This window comes from Primulina tabacum, chromosome 7 (genome assembly GCF_025594145.1).
Source record: "Primulina tabacum isolate GXHZ01 chromosome 7, ASM2559414v2, whole genome shotgun sequence".
NCBI classification, from domain to species: domain Eukaryota; kingdom Viridiplantae; phylum Streptophyta; class Magnoliopsida; order Lamiales; family Gesneriaceae; genus Primulina; species Primulina tabacum.
This window is the reverse complement of record NC_134556.1, coordinates 30,982,487-31,006,950: the sequence shown is the minus strand read 5'-3', so window position 1 is coordinate 31,006,950 and position 24,464 is coordinate 30,982,487. Positions and strand designations below refer to the sequence as shown.

Below are 24,464 nucleotides of genomic sequence, written 5' to 3'. Positions count from 1 at the left end.
TGAACGATGTTAATAATTTTCATTTTAAACTATTGTTAGCAATAAAAAAATATGTTTTTAAAAAGTACAAATAAAGGAAAAATAAATGGATGAGAAAAGAATGAAAATTTTTAGTATTTGTATTGAGTATGTGAATTTGGAAGATTTCCCAATTAAATGTACATCCAAATCTTTAGGTTGAATCAAAAACATTTTTTGACATTTAATTGTTGTACCTTAAGCTTTAATTCTTGTACTCAATAGAATTTAATGGAGTCATTAAAAGTCTATTGACATTTTGAATACCTATAAACTTTTGTATAGTTTTTAAAAATCAAGTTTGAATACCACATGACTTTTTAAAATTCTACAAAAGTTTACATTGAATACAACTAAATTTTTATAGAATTTATAAAAGTCTAGATTCAATACCTCTAGACTTTATCAGATTTTCAAATTACAGAAACACTTACCCCGCTATTCTTCCATCACGACCAAAGATCCTTCCCATTCTTCTTCTAGTGCAAGCCCTATTTCCAACCAATTCTCAAGATCCCAACCACAAATTTCAAACTCTCGTCTGTCAGAATTTCTGACTCCAAAACTCTTCATTTGTCGCCGCTTTCTGTCTTCATGTTCATCTCTCGCTGCTTCCACTATCGAAATTGTTCACCATTTTTCTATTATACTATTCTTTATGTTGTTGTCCTTTGAAGAAATGTTATGGCTCGATAGTTATTGCGTTATTTTCCGCTTTCAAGCGCACGATTGTCAAGTTTTAATATATGTAAAGTAAAGTATCGTTTCCACGAGGAGTGTGTATGTAAAAATATATCAGTGCTTGTAATTAAAATAGTCACGACTTTATTTAGAAAAATCAATAGAGGTCTGGTTTGTTTAAAACAACGTAATTGCAAATAAATAATTAATCTAATCATCGAATGAAGAAAATTTCAACGAGAGAAAATATCTTGAGGAGTGATTTCACTAAGTTTTCACGATAATTATTCACGTTTAAATTTATACTCATGAATGCCTATTATTTAACGGCCAAGAACACTTAATTGTTTTATTCCCTCTTTCCCAAGTGACGAATAAATTGTATCATTCAAACTTCGATCCAAACATTTCTAATAAGAATCTAAGTTCAATTGATATATTCAAATTATGTTCTTACCTAGTCCTCACTAAAGTTATATGCCTTCCGAACGATATAAACATTCAACGATGCGTCTCTAATAATCTATAATTCTAGTCTCTCTCCCGAGTTGTAGAATTAATTAAACAACACATAATTTATGGCCAGTAAATTGCAGTCGAATAAAAACAAAGAAACACAATTAAACCAGACGGAATTCAACCATAAAAAGAACCACGTCAAATCATCGTATCGACAAAGTTACGTCATCTTCTAGAATAAAAAATTAGTTCATAACGAAATTCAAGCAAAAACAAGACATGTTCAAAGTTTTAGACATCGCAACACAAGAAAATATAAAAACGAAAGAATAGATGGCAAATCCGAAGTGTCGTCTCTATCCCCAGATTCGTAATTCTTCGTATTTGTGATCGATCTTCGCACTCCAGATCTTCGTCTTGTGTTCGCTCTTGCTCTTTCGTCTCTTTTTCTCTCTAGAACGGCTATGCTCCTTTTGAACCCTCCTTTTTTCTTTTATTTCCGCATCTGGGCTGTAAGTTGAAAGCCCCATTGTTTGTTTCGCCGCCATTAGCGCCGCGGCGCTGGGTGTGCAATGCCTAGGCGCCCGTTCTTCGTGGGTGTAGGCGCCGCTGCGCTTGTTCCTTAGCAAAGGCGCTTGTTCCTTACTTCGGCAGTGAGGCGCAGTAGCGCCTAGGCGCTTGTCTTTCGAACAAATTAGCGATGGGGCGCTACTTTGTGGCGCTGCGGCTCTCGTCTATCGCAGTTCACAATTAAAACATGCTCCTAATCGCCATCATTCGTCCAAAAAATGATTTATTTCCTGCACGACACAAGCAACAATAAACCAAGCGTAATTCTGTTCGAAACTAATATAATTCAAATGAATTAACATATAAATTAAGTTCTTGTACTTATCAAACCCCCCAAACTTGAACTTCTGCTAGTCTCGAGCAAAATAAAAGTAAAAAAAAAACTCAATCAGAGCTAAAATACTAACAACTCTAAGTCATAGATATGCAATCAATGATATTGGCCTCCGACTTATCAATTTTCCTGTACTTCACAATTACTCAACAGTACGTGTGTGTGATATGTCAATGTTCATTTATCCAATCAAATGCTCAAATAAATTTACAACATTCGTTCGCCTTATAAAATCAAGAGATCGTCAGTTCAGTTCAACCCACACTTCATTTAGATTACAAATTCACTTACATAGATCGCATAGGACTTTATTGGTGATTATTTGGCCATAAGATTTTCAATACAAGTATACCGAAAATGATGTCACACAATGAGATACTTACATGCAAATGATTAAAGTTTATACTTTCTAACCATGTTTCTCAGGTATCCATAAGCTTGACTTGAACAGCTTTTCTCCAATAGTATATTGGATAAACGCGACAAGGTTAATAGGTCTTGTAGGCTTATATCATTAGGCTATGTCTCATGGCTACAATAAAAGGTATGGAAATCAAAATTCGAGAGAAATATTTGAATTTTCATCATTTTCACTCTCCTTTCATTCACAATCCCTTATTGTTTCTTCACACTCATATCCTTCATTTCCCATATTTTCTTTTTTCACCACTTTTTGATTCATTCATTCTTATTTTTTTTCTTAACTCCTTTATACACATTGAATTTTCTTTTTCTTTTCAAGGAGTATTTGAATCATTTCAATACCAACGAACTTATTTCTCTAAATATCAGGTAGGACAATAGGTGTATGAGCTTCATTAGGTAGTTGTTGTGGGATGTAGAATAAATACAAGTGGGGGCTAATTGTATGTCATTGAAACACACCACTTGATTTTTTTGTAGGCTCAAAATAGGACACTAAGGATATTTTATGTTCATTTGGTAGGCTCGAAGGCTCAAACGGTTCCAAAGATTGCCTAAATCATTTCGCCTCAAAAAGTGTTCAAGCAAGTTCTAGATTTCCGTCAATCCATTAGTCATCTCATACAAACCAATCACATGCATTGTTCAATCAAAATGATATATGAGATAGGTGCACAAAGAAAAGTCAAGCATCTCAATCAACTCGAGGCTCAATGGGTTAACAATTGACAATAAACAATGAAAACATGCTCAAAGATATTGAGAAAAATTGCCTAGATCATCTCTGTATTTGCGAAAGTGTCAGTTAATGTCATGTGAGAATTACTAAAAATCATATCTCCGTTGTCTAATTAGCATCACATGTATTTAAATTGTATCTAAACATCTATAGTATTAGCAAACATGACAGTACAAAAAATCTGTGACTCCCAAGTTAGCATGAATACATATATGCTCTAGAACCACGATTTCATTTTCATCATCGGCCACACCATGACATATTTATGACTCTTTCTAACGAATCTATCATGCAATAATTTTTTTAAAGCAAACTAGACTCAACCGTGAAGGGAATAAATAATCATGCAATTCCTAACTAATTATACAATTCCTAAAATGAATTAATAACTGAACTCAAAAGCAACTGAAACTCAAATTTAAAGCAGAATTAACGACCCCCCAAACTTAAGTACGTGCATTATCCCCAATGAACAGTAATAAACCAAGAAAAACAGGGGATTAGGTACCTCATACAGCGAGCATCAGGAATCGCTGTCCTCGCCTGATAGTTCAACCTCCTCCTCATCATCATACTCAATGTCATCCTCAATAGGTCTGTGTGAAAATGCTGGCGGTGGTGGGAATGGCTCATCAGATGGAATGGTCGCAGGGAAACGTTGTGCAAGCACTCGATTAAAATCGTGCACGTACTCTATTTGCTCGCGTGTGATCCGCCACTATCTCTTCATCATGCGCTCTAATTCATCGAGACGGTGGCGGTCGGTCTGTCCACTGCCGGTCTCCGCTTGTCGTGTGTGTGATGGCTTTGGGGCGGGTTGTGAGTGTGCTCCACTCCCTGAAGCCTCTCCCGCTCAACTAGTAATCTGTCTCTGTCTCTTATCCCTCGGAGGGGATCAACCAGTGAGATGTCGCTTTTCGTTCGCAACAAAGCCTCATTGTCATCCCAAGTAATCCCCGTTACTTGACAGAGGTCAATGATCGTCGACGAATGGGGCATGCTAACAGTGGAAGAGATGGGGTGGGGTGGGGTGGGGGGGGAGTTTTCTTGGTGGTGGAGGAGATGGGAGCCGCGGCGCCTGATAAGGTTTAGAAAAGAATGAAATTTCGGCCCTCTTTTTTTTCATATAGTGCAAACTAGCACCACGGAGCTAGATCTTCAGCCCCTTCAGCAACGCGGTGCTAGCTTTTTCGAAAGTTAGGCGCCACGGCGCTGGATTCTTAGCGCCTAGGCGCTACATCTTCGCATGTTCTGGCGCTGCGTCGCTGTTTTTGTGGTGCTGCGGTGCTAACACTCCCGAGATTTTGTCCATTAAGCTTCGTTCCACGCCCGGTTCAACTTTTACCTGCTTAATAGAACACATATCAATGTCTACTCGTCACATGCAGAGTTCAATAACATAAAAATGCAAAAATAAAAATACTACTGAAAATAAAAAAAAACAGATAAAGAAAACGAAAGCAATAAAAGATACTTTTTGGATTTCCTCCCAACAAGCGCTTGGTTTAACGTTGTCAGCCCGACTGTCACCAGTCTGCTCAGTTTGGTTCGCTCAAACTAACAATGTCGATATTCCTTACTTCAGTCCCACAGTATTGCTTAACCCGCTGTCCGTTCACCTTGAAGGTTCTTCCATCACTGCACCTTAGCTCGATAGCCCTATGAGGATACACTGTCTCCATAGCAAATGGCCCTGACCAACGCGATTTCAACTTACCAGGAAACAAATTCAGACGAGAATTGAATAATAGTACTTGTTGTCCCGGTTGGAGCTCCCTTCGTGCAATGATTCTGTCATGCTATTTCTTGATCTGCTCTTTGTAGATCTTGGCATTCTCATATGCGTCATTGCGGAATTCCTCCATTTCGTTTAACAGCAACTTTCTGACATCGCCAGAAACTTTCAAGCCAAAGTTCAACTTCTTAACTACCCAGAATGCTCGGTGCTCAAATTCTAGCGGCAAGTGGCATGCTTTCCCAAAGGCTAGCCTATAGTGAGACATCTCAGTATGTGTTTTGAATGCGGTATGCCCACAACGCATCATCCAATTTGAGTTCCCAATCCTTTTGGTTAATGTTGACTGTCTTCTCCAATATTTGTTTAATTTCCCTGTTGGATATTTCAGTTTGTCCATTCGATTGAGGATGATATGCTAGTGCCATTTTATGCTTCACACTGTATTTAACCAAAAGTGAGTTGAAAATTTTATTGCAAATATGCGTACCTTCGTCACTTATGATGGCCCTCAGCGTTCCAAACCTGGTGAAGATATTCTTATGCACGAATTTAGCTACAACACGAGCATCATTAGTATTGGTGGCAATTGCTTCCACCCATTTTGAGACATAATCCACAGCTAGCAAAATGTAAGAATTACCAAAAGAAGGAGGAAAGGTTCCCATGAAGTATATGCCACAGACGTCAAAAATTTCCACTTCCAATATATTTGTCAGTGGTAATTTGTGAAGCCTAGATATGTTTCCTGACCTCAGGCATTTATCACATGATTTCACTAGGGTATAGCTATCTTTAAACAAATTAGGCCAATAAAAACCAGACTGCAATACCTTAGCCGTTGTTCGTGATGCCCCTAAATGTCCACCATATGGTGAAGAATGACATTACTCCAGAATTTCCTTTACTTCGATACCATCCACGTATCTTTTAATAACTTGGTCAGCACATCTCTTATACACGAAAGGATCATCCCAAAAGAAAATTTTGATATCATGAAAGAACTTCTTTTTCTGATGATGGCTCAAATCTGGAGGGAGGGTACCACAAGACAAAAAATTTGCAATATATGCAAACGAAGGAAATAAAGAGTTTACCTCGAAGAGTTGCTCATCCGGAAATGTTTCATGTATAGCCCCCTCTTCTTTCCTCCTCCAGCTCAAGTCTCGACAAATGGTCTGCCACTTGATTCTCACTTCCTTTCTTATCTTTGACCTCGAAGTCAAATTCTTGTAGTAGCAAAATCAACCTTATCAAGCGTGGTTTTGCATCCTTCTTGGGGAATAGGTAGCGAATAGCTGCATGGTCAGTAAAAACAACTATCTTTGTGCCAATCAAATAGGGCTTGAATTTTTCCAAGGCAAACACTACTGCAAGCATCTCTTTCTCAGTCGTAGTGTAATTTTGCTGTGCAGCATCCATTGTGCGGCTTGGGTAGTAGATCGCCCTAAACATCTTTGCTCTTCTTTGGCCTAAGACAGCACCCACTGCATAATCAATCGCATCACACATTAGCTCAAAAGGCTCCTTCCAGTCAGGCACTATCATAATAGGTGCAGTCACTAATGACTTTTTGATCTTCTCAAATGCCTGCAAACAATCATCATCGAAGTTAAAAGTAGACTCTTTTTCAAGCAAATTACACAGAGGTTTAGTGATCTTAGAGAAATATTTGATAAATCTACGATAAAACCACACATGACCTAAAAAGCTCCTTATTCCTTTGATGTTCTTTGGTGGAGGAAGTTTCTCGATTGCAACGACTTTAGCCTGGTTTACCTCTAATCCCCTTGAAGACACTTTATGTCCAAGAACAATATCCTCTTGAACCATAAAGTGACATTTCTCCCAATTAAGAACTATGTTCTTTTCTTGACATCTCTGCAAAACAAGGGATATGATATGTAAACAATGATCAAATGAAGAGCCGAATACCGAGAAGTTGTCCATGAAGACTTCCATGATTTCCTCTACCATGTCTGCGAATATGGCCATCATGCACCTCTGAAAATTAGCAGGAGCATTGCATAGCCCAAAAGGCATTCTCCTAAAAGCGAACGTCCCATAAGGACACGTGAAAGTAGTCTTCTCTTGATCCTCTGGCGCTATAGCAATCTAGTTATAACATGTATAACCATCTAAAAAGAAATAATGACAATAACAAGCAAGTCTATCAAGCATTTGATCAATAAAAGAGAGTGGAAATGATCTTTACGTGTGACATTGTTCAACTTTCTATAATCAATACATACTCGCCAGCCAGTTACAGTACAAGTAGATATTAGTTCATCATTTTTATTTCTAACCACAGTTGTTCCACCCTTTTTATGTACAACTTGCCCAAAAGATACCCAACTAATGTCAGAAATAGCATAAATCACACCAGCATTTAACAATTTCAGTACCTCATCTTTTACAACTTCTTTCATCGCTGGGTGTAACCTCCTCTGATGATCCACATAAGGAGTATACGACTCCTCCATCAAAATTTTATGCATGCATATTGTGGGGCTAATTCCCCTCATATTGTGGGGCTAATTCAACACTCTCAATAATTTATCTTTTTCATCACAAGAAAGGGAGGAAGAAATTATTACCGGATATGTCGACTTCTCACCTAAAATTGCATAGCAAAGGTGGCTTGGCAGTTCCTTCAAGTCAGGGGTAGATAGTATTAACTCAGTTTTTTCATCTACATTCAACTTCTCAAGTGGCGCATCGTTTGTTCTATCTTTCTGCAATCCATCAAGAGCCATGAGTTGCTCTTTCACTTCACAATCATCTTCATTAGCAGTTCCTGCAGCACCTATCAAACAAATCTCCAAAGGATCCCTAGTTTCTGCACAATCAAGAGATACACATGAGTCTATAATATCAATGCTTTTACAAGTACTTACCTCATTCGATCACTTCATGACATGATGGGTATTAAAAATGACTGCTTCTCCACCAACACTCAAGGTGAGTTCACCCTTATGTACATCTATCAATGCCCTTCCAGCCGCCAGGAAAGGTCTCCCAAAGATTAATGGGGTATCACGATCCTCTTCCATATCTAAAATCAAAAAATCAGCAGGAAAAATAAACTTATCCACTTTTACCAGTTCATCCTCAACGATTCCACATGGATACATGAGACTTCTGTCTGCAAGCTTTAAGGTGATAGTAGTTGGTTTAACCTCTCCAAACTCCAATTCCCTGTAAATAGAAGATGACATCAAATTAATAATTGCTCCTAAATCACATAAATATCTACTACATTTAGAACCACCAATAAATCAAGGAATAGTAAAACTCCCTGGATCTTTTAATTTTTGTCGCAGCTTCTTTTGCAGAATGGCGCTTCTTTAGTCAGTTTTACAGTCACATACTCATGCAGCTTCCTCTTCTTTGACATCATATATTTAATGAATTTTGCATAATTCGGCATTTTCTCCAAAGCATCAGTAAATGGTATGTTGATGTGTATCTTCTTAAAAATCTATAAGAATTTTGCAAATTGATCATCCAAATTTTTCTTTTTGAACCTCTGAGGGTATGAAAGAGTTGGCTTCAATATAAGAGGTCGTTCGACTTTAACTTCAACCTCCGACTCCTCTGTTTTCTTCTCCTTTCTACTCCAAACTCATTCTCTTCAACTGTCTTTTCACTTTCTGTTTTCTCCTTGGGCCTTTGTACCTCCAATTCTTTTCCACTCCTCAAAGTGACTGCCTTGCACTGCTCTTTTGGATTAAATTTCGTGTTACTAGGAAATTGTCCCCCGTTCTGATCTCTCAATGCGTTAGCCAACTGTCCGATTTGCGTCTCCAAAGATTTCATCATGGCACGCATATTTCCTATGTGCGTCTGCATATTATCAAGAAGAGACTCAATCCTCGCCATCCATTTTCCAGATTCAGTAACAAACTTTCCTACCAAATCCTCAAACGAAGGCTTTCCTTCACCCTTGGATGTATTGAACTCCGGTGGAGGATCCAACACATTTTTATTATTTGCATATGAAAAATTCTCATGATTTCTTAACCAAGGATGATAAGTATTAGGGGGAGGGTTACCTCGATATCCTCCATGGCCACCAAAGTTCCTGTTGTTGATGTACTGAGATTCTTCAGGAAGAGATGATTCTTCAGGAAGAGATGGTTCTTCAGCAACTATCGATAGACCTTCAATCTCTGTTGTGCTCACCTTATTCATAGCTATTATTTGTATGGTCAGCGCAAATACTTGAGCATTGAGTGACGTAATAGATTCCACAGCATAAATTTCAGCTGTCCTCTTTACTCCTGACCTCTCAGACGGCCACTGGTAGCTATTTATAGTCATATGTTCAAGCAAATCATAAGCTTGATCAGGAGATTTGGAAAATATCGTGCCACCAGTCACTGCATCCACTGTTCCTCGTGTCTGACCATTCAACCCGTTATAGAAAAACTCAGTATGTGCCCAGTCTTCAAAACCATGATTCGGGCACTTTGTCAGTAGCTCCTTGTATCTTTCTCATGCCTCATATAATTGCTCAAAGTCAGTCTGCCTAAAAGTGCTGATCTCAATCTTCAACTGTGCAGACTTTGCAGGGGGAAAATATTTAGCAAGGAACTTTGTTGCCAACTCCTGCCATGTTGTTATACTCCCTAGTAGAAGCGTTTGGAGCAATCCTCTTGCTTGGTCCCTGAGAGAAAATGGAAACAAACGCAATTTAATAATATCATCAGGAACATTATTAATTTTTACCGTATCCGTGATCTCCAGGAAAGTCCTCAAATGAACGTGAGGATCAGAAGTAGCAGTTCAAGCAAACTGTTTTATTGAACCATATTGATCAGATCTGGCTTCAGCTCGAAATTATTGGTGTTGATGGTTCCTCGAGCAATGCCAGAATAATGAGTGTTGATCATTGGTTAGAAGTGATCTTTGATAGGTATAGCTTCTGGCAGGTTATGTCTGTCATTCTCTCCGTTTTCGGCTGTTGCTTGGATTTATTCCCTTCTCACTTTTCTTAGTCTTCTCGCAGTTCTTTCGATCTCCGGATAAAAAATAAGCAAGTCAGGGCTTTGCGATCTTAGCATGCACTGTCAAACATATAAGATAAACAATCAGTAATTATTACAATGAAACAAAAATAACTTTAAATTAAAATCTAAACTAATTGGTAACAATACTGACATAAATTCAAATTTTGACAATCTTCGGCAATGACGCCAAAAACTTGTTTCGTTATTTTCCGCTAGCAAGCGCACGGTTGTCAAATTTTAATATATATAATTAAAATATCGTTCCCACAATGAGTGTGTATGTAAAAATATATCAGTGCTTGTAATTAAAATAGTCACGACTTTATTTAGAAAAATTAATAGAGGTTTGGGTTGTTTAAAACAACGTAATTTCAAATAAATAATTAATCTAATCATCGAATGGAGAAAATTTCAACGAGAGGAAATATCTTGAGGAGTGATTTCACTAAGTTTCCACGATAATTATTCCAATTTGAATTTATACACATGAGTTCCTATTATTTAATGGCCAAGAACACTTAATTGTTTTATTCCCCCTTTCCCAAGTGACGAATAAATTGTATCATTCAAATTTCGATCCAAACATTCCTAATAAGAATCTAAGTTCAATTGATATATGCAAATGATATTCTTACCTAGGCCTCGCTAAAGTTATATGTCTTCCGAACGATATAAACATTCAGCGATCCGTCTCTAATGATCTATAATTCAAGTCCATCTCCCGAGTTGTAGAATTAATCATACAACACACAATTTATGGCCAGTAAATTGTAGTCGAATAAAAAAAAAACACACAATTAAAGCAAACGGAATTCAACCATAAAAACAACCACGTCAAATCATCGTATCGACAAAGCAACGTCATCCTCTAGAATAGAAAATTAGTTCAAAACGAAATTCAAACAAAAAAAAAAAAAAACTTGTTCGAATTTTTCGACATCGCAACATAAGAAAATATAAAAACGAAAGAATACATGACAAATCCGAAGTGTCGTCTCGGTCCCCAGATTCCTCGTTCTTCGTATTTGTGATCGATCTTCGCACTCCGGATCTTCGTCTCGTGTTTGCTCTTGCTCTCTCGTCTCTTTTTCTCCCTAAAACGGCTATGCTTCTTCTGAACCCTCCTTTTTTCTTTTATTTCCGCGTTTGCACAGTAATTTGAAAGCCTAATTGCTTGTTTCGCCGCCATTGCGGCGCTTGTGTGCAGCACCTAGGCGCCCATTTTTCGTAGGCGTCGTGGCGCTTGTTCCTTAGCGACTAGGCGCTTGTTCTTCGGCAGTGAGGCACCATGGCGCTGCTGGACAGCGCCTAGGCGCTTGTCTTTCGAACAAATGAGCGCTGCGGTGCTACCTTGTGGCGCTGCGGCTCTCGTCTATCGCAGTTCACAATTAAAACATGCTCTTAATCGCGATCATTCGTCCAAAAAATGATTTATTTCCTGCACGACACAAAAACAACAAAAAACCAAGCGTAATTCTGTTCGAAATTAATATAATTCAAATAGATTAACATATAAATTAAGTGCAATTCTTGAACTTATAAATACTCATCTTCGGCGATTCTCCCTAGATCGACTATCGCGGGCACCACTCCCTTGAAAATTGTTTCTCCGTACCATCCTTGACTTCGCTACCTTCCACATTCGCGTCCTCCACCACTAGTCCCAAACCGTACATAGCTATCTCCGAAGTCTAATCAAATCTTGATTCTTCCTTCCCAACAGGATCGATTATTGCTCCTCGCTCGAGCCCCGGTTGAAAGGCTGTCATGGACAATTCAAGCCTAGCCCAAGTCGAATCCTTGGCTATACCCATTGCCCATAGGAATTTTTGTCTTATACTTCTATTGGTAATCTTCTTCTTTTTTCTTGAATTTTCCCTTTCTGTAGAATTAATCACAATGTTACTTGTATTTGTGCGAAAAATTATTACCTGGAATTGTCTGTTGCCTTGATTAGATAGTATTTTATCTCCTTCTGCTCTCCGTGATTCACCTTGAGGTTCATTTGCCTTCATAGAAACAAAGTACACGTTATTGTATGCATATATAGTCGTTCTTTGATCCTAGAAACATATTGGTTTCGAGTCTACCAGATGTCATTCCTACACACCCCGAAGAGAATAGGTATGTATTTTGTTGCTTTTGTGCGATGTACGGAGTTAATTTTCTCATGGCCTTTTTTGAATTATAGGTCGGTAGTTAATGCGATCACTTCATTTTTCACCATTTTTCTTGTGTCGACTTAATCATCAGTGTTTTTCATTCCATTCATGTCTACCATGGTTCACACCGATTTGTCTGATGTTGCGACATCTATTCCTGCCTCGGTCTTTGCCACTACCTTGGCTTTACCTCTTGCACTCACTGAGTCAGGTATGACATTGGCTCTTTGATTCATTTACCCTGAGCAAGTAGTGTGTGCGAGCATCATAAGAAATTATTTGGCCTTCTCGCATATATACTTATTATTTGTCTGACATGGGAGTTTTATATGTCATTATCTTCACTCTACGTGTATCAAGTTCCGGCCAACCACCAATTGGGTCAGGAACTTCTCCAACATCTATTGTTATTTCCGAAGACCGGTACAAACTTTCCTTTCTTCATGTCTACCTATATTTTTGTTTCCTTGCTCTCAACCTCTTCATTGAACAACCCATGATAATAGGAACTCATTTGGTTGTTGCAAATAGATCCCAATGTTTGGCATAATGAGAGTGGTTTTGTGGCCTTATTTTTGGTGGCAGATACTATTGAGATGAGTATTGATAGGGCATATTTTGGCCGAACTCCCCATTGTAGCCTCATCATGAGACAATGCATCTTTAACGCATGCTATGTCCTTTTATTTAAGCTTGTGTTCCGCATTTTCACTTTGGTCACCTCCTCTTTCCCAAGCAATCATTTGTTTGCACGCATCTTTCTTTGCATACTACGCTAGTGAGTTTTATCCATGACAGCTATAGGTCAAGTGTTTGCCACATTCCCCCATAGTACTTGGCTAAATATTTGTGACTTTAATGAGGAATCGATCATTAGATCATGAATTGGCAGCCAAAAGGTAACTTTAATCTCCTCTTTGTATGTTTAATTTCACCTAGGTCACACTCCCCAACCAATGCAGCCATTTGCATGCATTGTAATTCGGTGGACCCCTTTTCCTGCATACATGTCTATGTATTACACTTAACTTGGGTCCCTTCCCCACATATATTCTACTTACTATACTTGCATGCATTGAATTTTCTTTCTGTTTGGAGAATATCAGTTTGGCATTATGGTTGTTGGATGTTGGTTGAGTAGTGGAAATAGGTTTGTATGCAGTGTTGGATGTCGGAGGGAAGTTTTCATGTTGATTCTTATATTCTATGCTAATTGAACCGAATCTTTTCATCTGTTGTGGGATTTCCCTTGTCAACATTCGTTTATGAGTCATGGTGAAATGGCCTAGGTAATTTTTTATGTTAGGCCACCCTCCAAGTTTCTCATATTTGACTTTGAGACGCCATCATAAAATCTAGTTCTAACTCCCTATTCTTCTTGCATTCTTTCCAATTGGATATTTTTCACTCGCTCATGATGTCTGCTATGAAAGTAACTCCCAATTCTTGGGTCAAATGACTCCCCATGGAATTTTCGGCTTTATCTATTGTTAGAAAAAGACTTGTCATCCATTGGCTGCGAGTTTATGGTTCTTCTTGAGAAATGTTTGTTCCTCGTCCTGTTAGGCCATGGTTCCCCCAACATTTCTAGAATAATTGCGATGAACAAGATGTCTTCTCACTTCATTAGCATTGGCATCAAAGATTTGTCCCTTTGGAATCCAATCCTTCTTTATTTTTCTCTCAGTAACCGAGTACTCAACTGACCTCATTTTATTCCGCAAGTTGCATAAATCTTTAACATTCACATTGATTAATGCCACTGGCAGAAATGTTTCATCATCCACATTCATGGTTTCTTGCTTTCCAAGGAATTTGAGATCTTCCATGTTGATTCTTTCCTGCAAAATATTTTTGAAAACCCAAGTCTTAGTAGTATGGTTCAATTCATGATGATACTTACAGTAGTTCACGCTTTTCAACTCTCCATGGCTAGCTTGTGAACCCCGAGATTGTGCCATCATTTACGCCTTGAAAGCCACTATTAGCCACATTTTTATGATAAAGGCTGCTATAAAGGATTAGTCTCCACATGCGCATAATTAACTAGTCACTTATCATTTTCGTTGTTGTTTCCTTGCACATTTGATTGATTTATATTGGCAAGCACCTCATCCCTTCTTTATAGTGGTGTGTACTCTTTATCATGAACAAGAAGTACTGAGGTTGGGCAGCGAATGACACCTGCCTTGGCACTCTCTGAACATTATTCTACTTCATGCTTTTATAACTTCGTTGATTTACGTGTCCAGAGGGTTTAGGAACCCCTAGATGCATGGTTAAGGGCTGTGCAAGAAGGGAAGAGAGGTGAACGAACCTAGGGCTTTTCTTGGGTTAGGGCTAAGCCAAGGGACGTGTTGCAAGGGCTACATGTTTTGAGCATTGACTGGGCTGTATCCAGGTTACCTAGGAGGGCTGTAGAATGGTCCTAGATGGGTTAAGGGGGTGGCTGGTGCAAGGGAAAGGGCTATAGGCGTGAGGCATGGTCGCGTGAGTCATGGGGTGCACGCGATCTTGGGGCCTACTTGTGCATGGCCTGTAGGACTGGTCCAGTAGGGTCCTAAGGGGTCTGGTCTAGGTCATAGGATCGCTAGTTAGGGGCTTGGTCATGTCGGTTAAGGGCTAGTCTTGAAAATATACATCGGTTGTTAAGGCTAGCGTTTCGTTTATAAGGTGCAGAAATTCAGAAGCTTGTTAGGCTTTTCCAGGGATTTTAAATGTCTTGATTTGGGTTGAAAATGGGTCGGTTAGGTGTTAATAAGCTATGATTAAAGTTTGGTTAAGGTTCGAGTTGATTCGGGTAAAAACCGAGACTTCAGTTCAAGTTTTAAAACGAATTATAAATTTAGTTAAGGGGCTTAAGTTTACGTTTAAGAAATGTTTATGGGTGTGTTTTAAAGTGTTATGGTAAGTTTAGATAGATTTGGGTTGTCGTTTAAGGTCCAATGATAAATTGGGAAAGTTAGGGTTTCAAGGGCAAAAAGGTCATTTTACACCTGCAAAAATATTAGGAGCCCTGACAGTGTCCTGAATGCTGTAATAAAGATTAAAATATTTGTTTTGAAAGATTATGGAATTCTATGATGAGAAACGATAAAGCTAAAAGGCGTGTTGCATGCTTGGTTTAAAAATTAAATGATATTTATGAATGTATTTTTATAAAGTGATAAAAACCATGAAAATATTTTGAAGGAAGTGATTAGATTGTGACAATAAGGAAATGGAGATTCGTGAGGGACGAAGCCTCAGTGGAACATGTTTACGGGACAAAATCCCGTGGGAACCCAACTACCAAATTTCCATAGGCCAAGGCCCAGCAATGGAATAGTGATTGCTGGTGTCTCCGTCGACTATAAGTCAAGGCACATAACGAAAAAGTGGTTACTGTTGCCTCGCCGTCTGGTACCATGGTTACAGCTGAAATTGATCAATCGACCAAAGGATGAAAGGACAGTCACAATTAATGAAAGAAATTCACCCTAAAGGAAATGTATATGTATATGTTTATGATGAAAAGGAAAATTATATGTTTATGATTAAAATGTTTTAAAGTTATATATGTTCATGTTAAAGATATTTTATTAAAAATATTTTTCACTGTTGCATGAAGATGTATACGTATTACTTGTTACTATGGTTAAGGTTTGCTGAGTCATTAGGCTCACTAGGTGTTAATAATGCAGGTGATGATGGTTATGTTGATATGAGAGGACTTGATAGTTGAACTGGCTGGACTGATGGTGCACTTAAGTGGTGCAAAAGTATATATTCATGTATATGTGTATTAAAAATAGTTGGTTGAGTTATTTTAAGTGGTGCAAAAATATATATTCATGTATATGTGTATTTCGGTCGAAAGTTTTAAAGAAAAAAAATTTTCTAGTATATATATTTTAAAGAAAAATGAGTGTGAGACATTTCATTTAATCTTCTAAACTAATGTGAACCAAAATAAAGAAAATTGTTTGAAACATCATTGGAAAAAAAAAAAAACGAACTCCCAACATTATTTTATTTTCATAAATCACTAGGAATCCACAATTATGGAAATTACAATAAATTTCTGAAATCTGTAATGATAAATACATAAAATTCTTGGAATTAGGCTAAAAAGATAAATTACTTGAAGATGAAAACTAAAGAATTTTCAAAGAATTTGCAGAAACTAACTATATTTCTGAGTTCGAATTGTGTGTTTTTTTGCTTATGTCGTTGCTTTCCTTCTTCTACATGGTCATGGTGGTTTTCCCACTCTTCCATCTAAATTTATTTTTTAGTGCAAACATTTATCTATCATTTGTTTTTGCAAGTGATTAAATTTCTGCGTAACAGAATTTACACTGCAAAAACGAATTAAGTAGGAATATTTTATGTCAAATCAAATGATTTTTGTCAATAATGTAGTAACATTTTATGTATTCAATATGTTAATTAAAATTCGAATAATCAATGTGAAAAACTTGCATGTCGCTGAAATACGTCGAAAGTTCCTCCAAAATTTGTGTGGTAACCATGCATTAATTAGGAATTGAAAGCGACAATTAAATGTTAAATAATAAAATATAGTTTTATTAATTGTGGTTATGATTATTATATGAGCAATAACATTTCGATGTTCCTCCAATCACTAAATGAAAAGACATCACTTTCAGGATAGATCTCTTGTGAGACGATTTCACGAATATTTATCTGTGAGACGGGTCAATTCTACCGATATTCACAATATAAAGTAATACTCTTAGCATAAAAAGTAATAATTTTTCATTGATGATCTAAATAAGATATCCGTCTCATAAAATACGATCCGTGAAACCGTCTCACACAAGTTTTTGACTCACTTGAGTTCACGATCCAATGCTTCCATATATAAAGGTGATGTGTATTTTTTTAACATAAATAATTACTTTTTTTTCTCATAACCATTTTATTAAATAAATATTTGAATCATAAAAGTCGGATCATTTCTCCCGACGTCCCATCAATACATTTGAGTATTTGAAAACTTGAAAACAATTTTATTTCCGAATCCTGCAAATTCCGATTTCTCTTGAATAAAATGTAATTTTTTGATTTAAATGCAATTGTTTAAGTTAAATACTATGATTTGAAGTTAACAAGGCTTGAATTTGATTATGAGTATATTTGAGTTCTCTACCGCTTGAGCCTTGACGTGGAGGATAAGATGTTGATTTATAATCATCTGTTTTTTGTCCGAAGATTAGTATCATACATTATTATTTTACCTAAATATATTGATTTATCTTTATATTATAAATCATTTATCATCTTATTTGTCGCCTATCGATTGAACTTTTTTGAATTTAATGAATACAATAATGAAAGATCTCCGGAGTTATCTTTTGAAGGATTCTTTAAAGGAGAAAATAATTTTTTTGGTGTAATAATTTGTTAAAATTTTGTTTTGGTCTATTAAGTTTCTAAAATTTGATTTTAGTACTCTAACTTATAATTTTTGTCTATTTTGTTCCATTTGTTGTCATGACATAGTAAAATACAGACATTACACCTGAAAATGATGACATAGCTTTGGATAATGCTGATATGTCAAGTTGTTGCCTCAAGAATTGAACCAAAATATCTGAAAATCAAAAGTTAATGTACCAAACCAAAATTGAAAATTTTAATAAATCAAAACCCAATAAATAGACAAGTTAATGGAAAAAAATCGTTTTCCCTTCTTTAAAGAAAACAACAGAATTTGACCTCGAATCGCTCGAACTTTTTGAATTGAAATTTTCAAAATTTATGAGTACAATAATCAAAGATCTTCCAGAGAGCTTTTAAAGGATTCTTTAAAGAAACAAACTGAATTTGACTTTGAATCGCTTGAACTTTTTGAATTGAACCTTTTCTAAATTTTAATAAATAAAATAACGAGAGATCTACTAAAAGTTATTATTTGTAGTAATAGTATAATATTTTAAAATATACAACAGTTCAACAAGGACAATTATTCTACCCCTAATAATCTACTTGTCAATAATTTCATTAATTGTAATCTTTTAGAATCGAAAACATGACTTAATTTTGATATTAATTATAGGATCAAATATTGTCGTTTTACCAAAAGTTAATAACTCATAATAACAATATAACTCAAATCGTTTAAATCGTAGAACAACTCAAATGTGCATGTCGATCACTCTTCTAGCGAGAGAAATTATTGCAACCTAATATTGTGTCTCTTTAATTTACACAAATTACATTTTTTACGTATTAAATAATTTTTGTTGTTAAGTAATTTTTGTATAAAAATTCAGAGATTATTTATTGTTTACAAGATTATTTTGTGAGAGATTTTTTTATATACTTTTTAGACATTGTGATATCGAAAAGGTGGAATCTTTATTTTAATAATTGAAGGATGGCGGGTCTAATTTTGGAAAATTATATGAGTCAAACTAATGGACAAAGAAAAATTGAGATGTAAAATATATGAGTCAAACTCAATTCACAATTGGGAGAAGATCTATAATTGATAAATCTATACTTGTGACGAGTTCAATACTATTCTAGTAAGATAAATTTACGACAAAAACTCGTATGAGACGGTCTCACGGATCGTATTTTGTGAGACGGACTCTTATTTGGTGAGATCGTATTTTGTGAGACGGACTCTTATTTGGGTTATCCATGAAAAAATATTACTTTTTATGCTAAGAGTATTATTTTTTATTGTAAATATCGGTAGGATTGACCCGTCTCACGGATAAAGATTCGTGAGACTGTCTCATAAGAGACCTACTCTAAATTTACACTGCCTCAAACAGAAAGAATTCACCTTCTCCAAAGGCAAGTCACCTTCCTACGCTACTGCTTCTTCTTATACGTCAAATCCATAGCCGCCTTTATTTTTTTCCTCATTTCTATGATGTTGCTTCTTGTACGCCACTTTAAGAGTTTCTTATCGCATTGGGCTTTTTTCCAGGTTTGTAATACTGAAAATAGTCTAATACAAAGCTTGTTTAAAAACATTAAAGTACGAAAGATGCCCACACATGAATGAAAACAAATAAGTATACAAACAACTCATATCATCATGACATGTCCCGTTATACATAAACATTGGGATAGACGGTCAAACATTAACTCAGATATGGCTCTCTCCAAAAGCACTCTATCTAGTTTCTTGATGACTTATGGTTCCTACTATTTTCCATACACAAAGACAAGAACAATATCCATCCTGGGTGAAAAAACACCATGTATGAAACGATCATAATAAAAATTATATTATATGTATGATATGTAATGCATGTACGTCATGATGGTTTCATGTCAATCGATCATCCACTAAGCGTATACCAGAATTAATTGAATCGTTGCTAGAGCAGACACACGAGCCTCAATCAAGTATAAGTGAATATTCATATGATAACATCGACAAAGCATCATGAAATCCCAAATCTCGACCTATTAATCATAGTGGTCATGAATTGTTGCGGTCTTGATAGGGCATCAAGCCAAAAAGGAATCTAAGTCTCAGCACGAGAAGGATCAGTAGAAGGATGGCCACATAATGTTGAACATATATAGTATTATTTCTTACCCCTGAATCAATCTCAAATTCCAATATTATCAATGTATCCAAATATCAAATCTCATCGTGCATTTCATTCATCAATGTACGTACACAAATTATGTGTGTTAACAAAATGATTATTTTATATATGGATTTACAAATCATGAATGTCATGTATACCACATCAATTTAAATAAAGCACATAGTGGAGTATTAATCTAAGATCCATTCTTTGAGAAATAACTCTACAACCATCATGGTGGACGAAACCTTGAAGATGTATTGTTTGAAGAAGGACTTGAACAACCAAATCCAATCCGCTCTTGTTGTTGTTGAGCCTAACAACTTTGATGAATTTATGAGAGCATTCATCAAGGCCGAAAATGACATCAACATACTTGTATATGCGTTATTTAATTGTGATGTTACACATAAATTTATAACTAAATAATTTGCTAAGAAGTTAGAACTTAAGCTTGATAACATAGAGAAACCATATAGATTTGCAAATCTTGTAAACCAATTTAACGGGAAAACAACGTTATTATAGAAAGCTAGGATTTCAAGACATATTTAGTTCATATAAACTAGGTGGAATTCGATGCTATCCTTAGAATTAATTAATTAGCAATGAATCACGCTTTAGTGGATTGTCGTGGAAATAAAGTGACACTCAAGCGTGATTCTTTGGCTCGGTAGTTTGGCATTTCTAGGTCACATAATCTTTGTTGATGTGAGGCCCGGGGCCGAAGAGGGCGGGGGGTGATCGTCGGTGCCATCAGTTGCACGGACAATGAGCGGCTCCTGGCAGGCTTCTAGGTGGAGGGAACATGAATGAACCGACCCACACGGGAATGAGAGGGATTCCGAGACTGTTCAATGTAATGGACTGTACAGTTGAAGAGGGCTTTAAAGATTTGATTTGTACTACTCATATCACGAAGGTGCATCTTCTTTTCGGTTCTTCATCACATAAGAACTCCAAAGTTAAGCGTGCTTGACTTGGGACAATTCTGGGATGGGTGACCTCCTGGGAAGTTTCCCAGGGTGCGTGTGAGGACACAAGCACGCTGGAAAGACTCGTCTTGATACAGTGAGGACAGTCGTCGAATTTGGGACGTTACAAGTTATGAAAAAGCATCACCCTTATTTTAAATAATTAAAAACAATTGCTTAATAAAAACATTTTCTATTTTTTTTCCAGCCCTCGGTCTCCGTTCCTCGATCGCAACTCGAATAACCTTTAAAAATACGTTTTAATGCAATCATGTATACAAATATATTTTAAACATGCTAATATGCACAACATAATTAATTCAAGCAATTAAAACAATTAATTAAAATACACAAAAAATTTAATAATTTCATGCATGTGGTTCGCGTGGACTCTTAAATTTTCGGGCCGTTAGACGTTTCAGTTGATGGTGTACCAGCCGAACTTTCAAAGGAAAAAGTTATCATTGAGCTGCTAAGAACGAACAATGTAATTGAGATTCGAAGCTTCCTAGTCCTGGCAAGTTAATATAAAAAATTTGTTGAAAGATTTTTCTTAATAGCAGTATCCCTTAAAAACAAAAGAACTCCAAATTCAGCTAGAGTGAAGAATGTGAGAAGATCTTCAAAACACTGAAGAAGCTAGCTTCTACTCCGGTCCTTGTACTACCAACAGAAGGAAAGGACTGCATCATCTATAACACACATCAAATCAAGGACTCGAGTGTGTATACATGCAAGAGGGAAGTGTGATTGCATACACATCAAGACAACAGAATCCGTGTGAGAAAAATTACCCTACGCATGATCTAGAATTAATTGTTATAGTGTTTGCTCTTGAGATTTGGAGACATCACTACTACAGGGCTAAATGTGAAATCTTCATAGCTCACAATAGTCTCAAATACCTGTTAACACAAAAAGAGCTGAATATGAGGCAAAATGGATAGAGTTTCTGAAAGATTATGATATCACAATCAACTACCACCTAGGGAAGGCCAACCAAGTAGCTGACACCCTAAGTCCCAAGGATATGGGAAAAATGATCCTTGCATCTGTATTGGTTGAAATCTGTTGGCGTGAAAGGGTGTAGATGATTCAAAACCAAGATCCTAACATGAAAAAAACTCAAAGCTCAAGTCAAGGAAGGAAAGGCTTCTGAATTCAACACCGATAACAAAATTTTTCGTCCATTTCCCGAAAGCACGAAATTGTATAAGGATCTAAAGAAAAACTTTTGGTGGAACAGGATGAAAGGAAATGATGAATAATTTTTCTCCAAGTGCAGAGTGTGCCACAAGGTTAAAAACGAGCACCAAATACCAGGAGAGTTATTCTAAAATTTAGAAATCCCGGAATGAAAATGCGAATAAATTTGCATGGATTTCATAGTAATTAACACACAATACAATTTGTTATTCAACTACTGTCAAACAACAACGGTTTTATCGGAAAACCGCTAATAAAAATCGTTGTTAAAATATAAATTAAATTGTTGTAGTTTTGCGTGCTTTTTCGTAGTTACAACAACGGGTTTTCAGAAATCGTTGTCTTATTGTTTAAAAAACAACGGTTTATAAAACCGTTGTATATTAGCGTGTTTTTTTAGACAAACGACAATGGTTTTAGAAAACAGTTGTGGATTAGCGTGTTTTTTAGACAAACAACAACGGTTTTAGCTAACCGTTGTTGATTAACCTGTTTTTTTAAAACAAAAACGGTTGTTTTCGCTAACCGTTGTTGATTAGAGTGTTTTTTTGGCATCAAATTTTTGACAGATATTAACAACCTTAATATTAACAGCTGATGTGTTCAATGAAGAAAAATAAAAACCTAATTGCTTTATTCCCTCGTCGTTCATTTCCCTCACCATCTCGTCGCCGCGCCTCCTGTAATCGTAGCTCCGACCACCGCCTCAGCTAGGCGAATATGTCACCAACCCGAAGCAACATTAACAGAAGGGAAACAAGCCTGGATCTAACAAGTGCGAGCCCTCTTTGCTCGGTTGTTCCAGTGCGTGCGATTCCAACATATTTTAAGTGAGTTTGAGCTTCGATTTCTTGGGTGTTTTGCGTTTAGTTGTTTAATATGAATTTATTTTTCTCTCTCTTTTTATATCATTACTTATGTCCCAGAGGTTTGATCCTGTAGAATTTGATCATTTGTATATTTCACGAGATCACGTCTAACTGTATTGCAGAAGCTCATATCCTTTTCCCATGTTTCTGAACCTTCACTGTTAGGAACATATATCATTACTGTGTTGGTTCAGATTGTGAAGAAATAGAGATCGAAATTCCAGAAATTGGGGGCTGGCTCTGTGAAGGGTTCGTATGGTTCCAGAAGAAGAGGAACCGTTGGAAGACTAAGCAATTGGAGAAGGACTATGATGTCTTGAAGAGCCAATTCGAAGCACTGAAATCGGATAACAATGCCTTCTAGGTTCAAAACAAGAAACTTCAATCACAGGACAATTCATTTAATCATTTATTTTCACTTTTTCTTTATATGTTCTTTAACTTGTCAATGTTGAATTTGGTAAATAACCCCATAATGTAATCAGCCATAGATTATTTAATTGTTGAGCAAGTTGATTAAACCAAATTGGTAATTTGACTAGTTTTTACTGTTTGATTTCAGTTAATTTGACTGGTATTTACTACGACTGACCAATTTCAAAGGTGGCAAGCTATCAAGAGCAAGCTTCTTTGATGCGGATTTGAGCGATATTTCCTTTTTTATGGTTGTTTTTCAAGTGTAGTTGTGTCACGTGATGGGCCTGATATGAATTTTTCATGCTTTATGTGCACAAAATTGAAGGTGACAGTGGGGTAGGAAATTTGATTACTTTCAAGTTTATAGTCGGTAAAAAAGTTGTGGCAGAGATTTCTTGCAAGTATGTTTCTGCATATTTACGAATTAAATTAATGTCATTGTTGATAAAGCCGTCGTCACAAAAATACAGCAAATGAAGCTATGTAACACAACCATTGTTGATATATTCATCACAACATTGATGTCTAATTTTGTTGTTTACAACTATTTTGAACATCAACCTAACAATATTTTTACAACTGTTTTGAAGGATTTGACTCATTGTTGGTTGGTTAGCTGTACGTATAATGGACAAAGATTGGATGTCAAAGAATAGGTTGTCAAATGAAAATGAGGTCGGGGTGGAGTATTTCTTGCAGTTTGCATCGCGAAACACTAACAATCTGAATGCAATGCCTTGCCCATGTGCAAAATGTGGTAATCTAAAGTCGAAAGATATTGACACTATAATGGCTCATTTGTGTTGTAATGGTATATATTTAACATATCATACATGGATTTGGCATGGCGAAAGATCTAAGTTCGGGAACTCAATGAACGATAGTGATCAAGTAGGGCAAGATGAACACAAATATTTTACCGAGGAACATATAAGTATGGTACATGATGCATATGATAGTTATGCTGAGAATCCAAACCAATTCCATAAGCTACTTGAAGATGCCGAGAAACCTTTATATCCTAGATGTGTTAAAATTACAAAGTTATCTGAACTTGTGAAATTATATAACTTGAAGACAAAATATAGTTGGAGTGATAAAAACTTCACTGATTTACTTAGTTTGTTTGGGCAAATGCTTCCAGATGACAATGAATTGCCTTTATCTTTGTATGATGCAAAGAAAATCTTATGTGCTTTAGGGATGGATTATGTGAAATTCATGCTTGTCCTAATAATTGTATGTTATACTGGAAGGAGTATGGGGATTTTACCAGTCGCCCTATTTGCGGGATGTCAAG

At 36.4% G+C, this 24,464-nt stretch overlaps 1 long non-coding RNA gene across 1 annotated transcript; it reads left to right on the top strand.

Annotated features, from left to right (window-relative positions):
• The first annotated feature begins 22,536 nt into the window (after nt 1-22,536).
• LOC142550861 (uncharacterized) lies at nt 22,537-23,878 on the top strand. The gene is made up of 3 exons (XR_012821434.1): nt 22,537-22,708; nt 23,310-23,500; nt 23,755-23,878. It is a non-coding gene; the product is annotated as an uncharacterized LOC142550861 (long non-coding RNA).
• Nucleotides 23,879-24,464: the final 586 nt, after the last annotated feature.